This window comes from Panthera leo, chromosome D4, assembly GCF_018350215.1.
Source record: "Panthera leo isolate Ple1 chromosome D4, P.leo_Ple1_pat1.1, whole genome shotgun sequence".
Taxonomy (NCBI): domain Eukaryota; kingdom Metazoa; phylum Chordata; class Mammalia; order Carnivora; family Felidae; genus Panthera; species Panthera leo.
In genome coordinates, this window is record NC_056691.1 from 80,151,310 (window position 1) to 80,158,507 (window position 7,198).

At 41.4% G+C, this 7,198-nt stretch overlaps 1 long non-coding RNA gene across 1 annotated transcript in view; it reads left to right on the forward strand.

The window, feature by feature from the left end:
* The window catches only part of LOC122204772, a 19,256-nt gene extending 15,150 nt beyond the window's left edge, over nucleotides 1-4,106 (forward strand). Inside the window, exon 4 of the long non-coding RNA XR_006195779.1 lies at nucleotides 3,758-4,106. This is a non-coding gene — a long non-coding RNA (uncharacterized LOC122204772). The remainder of the gene's footprint in view (nucleotides 1-3,757) is intronic.
* The last annotated feature ends 3,092 nt before the right edge of the window (nucleotides 4,107-7,198 follow it).

A 7,198-nucleotide genomic window follows, 5' to 3' on the forward strand; every position in this document is an offset into this window, starting at 1 on the left:
GGGCTAGTCTTCTTGGCTTAGCATTGGAGGCCCCTCATAGTCAACCCACTATGGTGAGTAGAAGCTCATTAGGCCAGAACTTGGGATTCTGGGGTTCTCTAGAGTGACTCCTAATTTGCTCTGTGACCTCTGCTGTTTCCTTCCCCTCTCCAGGCTTGTTTTCATTTCAGTAGTAGGAAGGGATCAGAGTCTCCTCCAGGGCTGACTTTCTGTTTCTGTGGTTGGAACCTGAATTAATTGACCAGCTCAAGATCAAAGAGGCTGAAAGAGCCGGCACTGAAGTCCAAGCCTCAGACTTGACCACCCCCAGCCCAGTCACTAAGAAGACTTTGAGGCTTTGCCCCTTGAGATTGTTCTGGGCCTGAGTGCCCTATGTCAGGAAAAACAGGTCTGCTGGTAATTAAACTGGGCTCCCCACTTCCCAAGGGGTTTCCTTACCTAAATAACCAAACACAGAGCCCTGGAGAATGAGGAAGCTGCTCACACTTGACCTCTTTGAACTCTCTCTCATCCCATCCCAAATGACTGGTTCCAGCAGGAGAGTTTTCTGTTATGTCTTTTAAAAAGGAGAATGTTTTTAGGGCGCCTGGGTGGCTCAGTCGGTTAAACACCCGATTTCGGCTCGGGTCATGACCTCACGATTTGTGAGTTAGAGCCCCATGTTGGGCTCTGTGCTGACAGCTCGGAGCCTGGGGCCTGCTTCGGATTCTGTGTCTCCCTGTCTCTCTGGCCCTTCCCCTCTTGAGCTCTGTCTCTCTCTCTCTCTCTCAAAAATAAATAAACATTAAAAAAAAAGACTATGTTATTTTTAAAAAAAATGAAAACTATGTAATTAAAAAAAAGAATGTTTTTGTTTTGTTTTGTTTTTAACTTGTCATAAAACAGATGTTCAGGGGGCGCCTGGGTGGCGCAGTCGGTTAAGCGTCCGACTTCAGCCAGGTCATGATCTCGCAGTCCGTGAGTTCGAGCCCCGCGTCAGGCTCTGGGCTGATGGCTCGGAGCCTGTAGCCTGTTTCCGATTCTGTGTCTCCCTCTCTCTCTGCCCCTCCCCCGTTCATGCTCTGTCTCTCTCTGTCCCAAAAATAAATAAAAAACGTTGAAAAAAACCAAAACAAACAAACAAAAAAAAACAGATGTTCATCATGAAAATTTTTGGACAGTATAGAAATGTACAAAGAAGAGAGTCAAAGTCAACTGAAATAGAGTAAAACCTTGGATTGCAAGTAACTTGTTCTGCGAGTGTTCCTCAAGACAGGCAAACGTTTCTAATAAATTTTAACTTAATAAACAAGCGATGTCTTGCAATACAAGTAGTACAAACAGGTAGTATGTGGCACTGAATGTCACATGATCACAGCTGAGCCAATAGTTCTTCTCTCTCTTGCTGCGAGATTGTGGGTGATGTCTCCCATGCTCAGATGCTCAGTCTCAGGCTATGGTGTTTGGCAGAAATCAGTGATTTTTCAGAACGTTGGAAGGGGTGCCCACAACTGGCACTAGTGCATTTTTTGTCACTTCAGAGCACCTATGGATGGTCCTTTGCTTTTCCATAGAAGGATAAGCTTAGGAATGCTTTGCTTCATTCTAGGTCATTGGATAGGTTCCTTGTTAAAGTTGCACGAAAAGAAGAAGATTCCATTGAGCCAATAGAGAGCAGTGATTCCATTGGTGACAGTGAAAGTCGTCCTACACAATAACCTTCCTCTCTCTTGTCTCCCTCACACCAGCCACGAAGGTTTTCAAAGGGAAGTGCAGGTTAATTTATTTATTTTTCTTTATATTTTGTATTTTCTTTATTATATTACGGTATTGCGATAATTTTTGTATGAATATTTTTGGGTTGTGGAACAAATCATCTGAGTTTCCATGATTTCTTCTGGGGAAATTTGTTTTGATATTCAAGTGCTTTGGCTTATAAGCATATTTCCGGAACAATTTATGCTCGTGGACCAAGGTTTTACTGTATTATTTACCTACCCCTGCTCAAGATATTCTTTTTTTTTCAAGATTTTATTTTTAAGTAATCTCTATATCCAATGGGGAGCTCGAACTTACAACCCCTGAGATCAAGAGTCACACGCTCCACTGACAGCCAGCCAGGCACCCGCCTGAGATAGTCTTCATAAACATTTTTATGTTCATCCTTCTTGGCTTCCTCTAAGGAATATAAAGACATGTATCTCTATAGTGAAGATAGGATCATACTAGAAACACTGTTACAATTTTTAAAAAGTCAATATCGTGACTCACTTACAAACATAAAATGAACACTTGTCAAAGATTGTAATTTTTTTAAAGATTTTATTTTTAAGTAATCTCTACATCGAACATGGGCCTTGAACTTAAAACCTTGAGATCAGGCATTGCATGCTCTACTGATTGAGCCAGCCAGGTGCCCCTGTCAAAGATTGTATTTAACAGTAATTAATGAAAGAACCAATAATAAACTAAAGCTAGTTCAAAGGAGAATCAGATCTATCTAGATCTAGATCTATACATAAATTTGCCAATAGATGCAGAGTCAGTTATTATCTTTAGAGCAATAAAGTGGTGTTTGAAATCATCTCTTAAAATTGTACATTTTCAGGCCAAGATCAATTTGCATTTCTGTGGGCAAGAATAGTTCGCATTACCGTAACTTTTCTGAAATTTGCAGGGCTGTGAAATAGCCTAGTCAAAGACAGTGAAAGACTTAGACCCCTGTAGAATCAAGTATAGCATCCAATATTCCATTGAAAGGACACTCAGTAAACTTCCAAATTTTCACCCAAATGTATATTATGGTTATAATAGCTGATATTTTGGGGGTGCTTACTATGTGCCAGGCACAGAGATATGAGTGTTATCTTATTTAATCCTCACAAGAAGACTGTGAGGTAGACTCCATCGTCACTCCATTTTTACTAATGAGAAAGATACAGAGAGGTTAAGTAACTTGCACGATGTCACATAGCTAGGAAGTGGGGAAGCCAGAATTCAACTCCCTGTTAAAGAACAAAAGTTCAAGTTAATTTTAAAGATCTAATTAGCTTTATGAATCAATTTGTGAATTGGGCAGCATCCCATCTAGCAAGTAGAGGGGAGCTCAAAGGGGTACAGAAAGGGACAGCTTTTTATTTGATGATGATTATTTTTTAATGTTTATTTTTGAAAGAGTGTACAAACAGGGGATGGGCAGAGAGAGAGGGAGCCAGAGAACCTGAAGCAGGCTCCACAGTGTCAGCACAGAGCCCAACACGGGGCTAGAACCCACAAACTGTGGGATCATGACCTGAACCAAAGTCAGACGCTCAACTGACTGATCCACCCAGGCACCCCAAAAGGGAAAGGTTTTTAAAGACAGGGCAAGGAAATCATAACAGGAGAAAGGATTATTTTGGGTGAGGTCACCTTCCTTTGGGGGACAAAAGGGTCTTAATGGGTGGATTATCTCATCTCCCTTTGGGGACTGGAGAGGGCCCATGTGACAGATCAACTTATTGGTGCTGAGCATATTGCTAACTGACCTCTGAAAACTATCTCTGGGGGAGGTTGAGACTGCAGTTAGGTTAGCTACTGAGCCCCAGTTTGGTGACATGGCCTAGTGTAACCGACTCTCTTTTGGACGTGTGATTTTCTTTTTAACACCCCTAACTATGACATTATATCATCATTTATCCAACTTTTGATTGATGCATATTTGGGTTGTTTCCAGTTTTCTTTTTTTTCAATGATGAATGTTTCAGAAAATATCTTTATGTCATCCTCTACTTTTCAGAATTCCTCGAAGTGGACTAGCTGGGTTCAAGGATGTGTGCATTTTACCCTCAATAAATGTGGCCAACATGCCCTCCTCCAAAAAGCGGAATCAATTTACACTCCCATTAGCAGCCAGCTTAGCAGAGTTTATTTTCCCACATCTTTGCCAACAGTGAGTAAGTACATCAATCTTTTCAGTGTTTGCCTGATAGATTACAAAAAAAAAAAAAAAAAAGATTTCTTGGTGTTATTTTAATTAACACTTCTTCTTAAGGCAAGAATTTTTCAGGACTCTTTTAGATGTATAATTGTCAATGCCAGAGATTACTTTGTACCCTCTCTCTTGGCCCTGTAGGGCAGATATTTAAACTCAGAGCAAGGTGCCCAGTGGGGAAAGGAACTGTGCAAGGCCATCCTGTGAGTTAGGGGAAGAACTGGGGCTCTCCTCAGAGTGTTCTGAATTCTTTCAGAAATAAATAGAGCCTTTCTTTTGAGCCTCTCTGACACAAGTGTTGTTTTTAGTCTGAATACCAGAGGGAGTAACGGGGACCCATCAGAAGTAAGCCCTTTGGATTAGTCCATCAGTGGAGGTGATATAATTAGCTAGGCCATGTGAAAAAGAGAAAACTGAATTGCTACCTTATCACCAATGGACCAAACACTTAAATGTTTAAAAAAAATTTTTTTTAAGATAAAATCAATAAATAAGTAGAATTTAGGAAAAATATGAGTAAATCAGTTCTATGATTTATAAAACAAGTCATAAAGGTTTAACAAATTTGACTACTAAATGCTTTAAAACATGTGGCAAAACCTCCACAAATGAGTTTGAAAGACAAAAGGATACTGTGCACAAGATCCCACTTGTTAAAACAAAAAACACACATCAGAAATTACTTAGGCACATACCAATTGTTAGACCAATGATAAGACTGAAAAGGATAATGCCTGTGAACATGCTTTGCACGAAGGCAATTTTCCCCAATGTAGGCATGGTTGTTAGGACTGTTATCGTGATCTTTCTGGTTTCCAGTGATGGGGCCAAAATCTGTGCAAAAGCGTCAGACAGGGGTACAAGTATGAATCTAATGGGAGTCCTCTGTGCTTCCTGGATTTTGATGTCTGTGTCTTTCCCCAGGCTAGGAAGTTTTCCACTATGATTTGCTCACATAACCCTTCTACCCCTATTTCTCTCTCTTCCTCCTCTGGGACCCCTATGATTCTGATGTTCCTTTTTAATGAGCCACTGACTTCTCTAATTCTTAAATCATGCTCTTTTGCCCTAATCTCCCTCTTTTTTCTGCTTCATTATTCTCCATAATTTGTTCTCTATATCACTGATTCTTTGTTCTGCCTCATCCATCCTTGCCACCGTGGCATCCATTCATGATTTCAGCTCAGTTATGGCATTTTTAATTTCATCCTAACTAGTTTTTACTTCTTGTATCTTTGCAGAAAGGGATTCTAATCTATTTTCAACTCCAGCTAGTATTCTTATTATTGTGATTCTAAATTCTGGTTCAGACATCTTGCTTGTATCTGTGTTGGTTAAGTCCCTGGCTGTCGTTTCTTCTTGCTCTTTCTTTTGGGGTGAATTCCTTCGTTTCATCATTTTGAAGGGAGAAAAGGATTTAATGAGGTAGAAAAATATTTTTAAAAATTAAAGTTAAAAAATATTAAAATTAAAAAATTAAACACACACACAAAATTGAATAAATGATGCTAGATCCTAAGTGTGTTTTGGTATGGACGTTGAAAGTGCTTGATAGATTAGAGAAAAAAGGGGAAAGAAGAAAAAAAAAAGGAAATCGTTTGAAAATTTGAAAAAATGAATACACTGAAGTAGACTAAAATGAAATGATGGAAGTAAAATAGAATTTGAAAAAATTTACACAAAAGTAAAAAAAAGTACAAAAATTAAAAATATTTTTAATAAAAACTGAAAATAAAAATGAATTTTTTCACTTTCTGTATTCAAGAAAAAGAAAAGAAATGAAAAGGAGAAAGAAAGAAAAAAGAAAATTAAATAGATGGACCTAACAGACTGACATATGACCGAAATTACTTCATTTTTCCCCTAGAAGTCAGACTATGAAGTGCTTTATAGTCCATAAACTAACCAGGCGGTGAGACTTCTGTTGAACAGCGAGGTTGGCCCAGTTGGGCGGGGCTTAGTGTAACAGCTTCATTCTCCACTAGATGGCGCTGCTAGCCTACTGGGGTGGATTGTTGTGGCGCTTGTAGGTGCGTACGAGCGTGCGCGGGAGTGTTGAAAATGGCATCACCCAGCTACCCAGTCTCTAGTATCGGAACTCTGTTCTCCCCGATCAGCAATTGCACATCTGTCCTTTGTCTTCAGTTTTCGTCCACTCCCAGCTTTTTACACTGTCCGTGACCAAGCCCCAGGTAGTACCTCTCTCCTGGGTTTTGTCTCAGATGTAGCTGTTTTCCGCGGCCCTTTACTTCTGAGGGATTGCGGCTTTGACCCATTCGCCCCTCTAGGGGAGGGTCTCACTGAGCAATGGCTGGGTGCTGGCTGCACCTAGGAACATTTGTGGGACCATGCTGCTGTCAAAGTCCAGAGACTGCAGCTGGGTGCCAGCCCACCCCAGAAAAAGTTCGCTAGATAGTGTAACAGCAGAATTTCAGGGATTATGGAAAATCACAACACACATCTGGCACTAGGCTTCACTCTTAACGACCTTTTTCCAGCACCAGCGAATGTGGCCTTTCTCTGGGGTCTGCTGGGCCCAGGTGGCCTCAACAGTCTCTACCAAATGTCCTTCCAGCAGTGGAGCTGCTTCTCCCTGTGTGGCCCGAGAACCTCCCGGACCCCACTCTGCTCCTGGGGATTCGCCCTTGCCACCAGAGCACTGCCAGGTATCGAGCTGTGGAGTTGCAGACTCTGCACTCCCCCTGTTTACAGTCTTAATGGAATTTAAACCCTCTCCTTTCTCCTTTCTCCCTTTTAAGTTCAGTCCCTGTGGCTGTTTCCAATTTTCCACTTTCTCTCCAGCTGCTTTTGGGGAAGGGTGCTTTTCCCGTGTTCTCCCCACCATCTCTGTCCTCTCTTCACATGCAAAAGCACCACCCTGCCCTCCGTGGCTTCTCTCTCCCCAAGATCACCTCTCCACTCCATGTACTTGCTGAGTTCTGTGGTTCAGGTTGTGCAGGTTGTTGTATTAATCCTCAGATCAGTTTTCTAGGTGTGCAGGATGGGTTAGTGTTGGTCTGGCTGTATTTCATGCACGTGAGACACACAGAAAACTTCCATGCTGTTCCGCCATCTTGGCTCCCTCCACAAAGGTGCAGGTATGAAGGGGACTATGGTGGTGTCTTTGAAAATAACCACGCTAGGTTTGAATCCTGGCTTTGCTGACATTTGCCAGTCCTTTGGCAAGATATGTAGCATCCAAATCCTCATCTCCTCATTTGTAAAATGGGGGTGGTGATACCCACA